The sequence below is a fragment of the Penaeus monodon genome, chromosome 29 (genome assembly GCF_015228065.2).
Source record: "Penaeus monodon isolate SGIC_2016 chromosome 29, NSTDA_Pmon_1, whole genome shotgun sequence".
Taxonomy (NCBI): Eukaryota; Metazoa; Arthropoda; class Malacostraca; order Decapoda; family Penaeidae; genus Penaeus; species Penaeus monodon.
The window spans coordinates 29073500-29073703 of NC_051414.1; positions in this window are offsets into that span (position 1 = coordinate 29073500).

Genomic DNA, 204 nt, shown 5'->3' on the forward strand with positions numbered 1-204 from the left:
TCAACATACCCTTTATTCATCCCCATATACAAAATACTGTTCGTGATCGGCCTCTTCAAGAGCCCCGGCGACGCCCTGTACCTCCTGACGGACACGAGATCCTCAAACCTCTTCTGGAAAGCCTGGAGGTCCTTGAGGCCGTCGAGGCAGAGGTGCTGGTCGAGGCCTTCGTTTAAAGGTCACGTAGGTCAGCTGAGAAAAGTA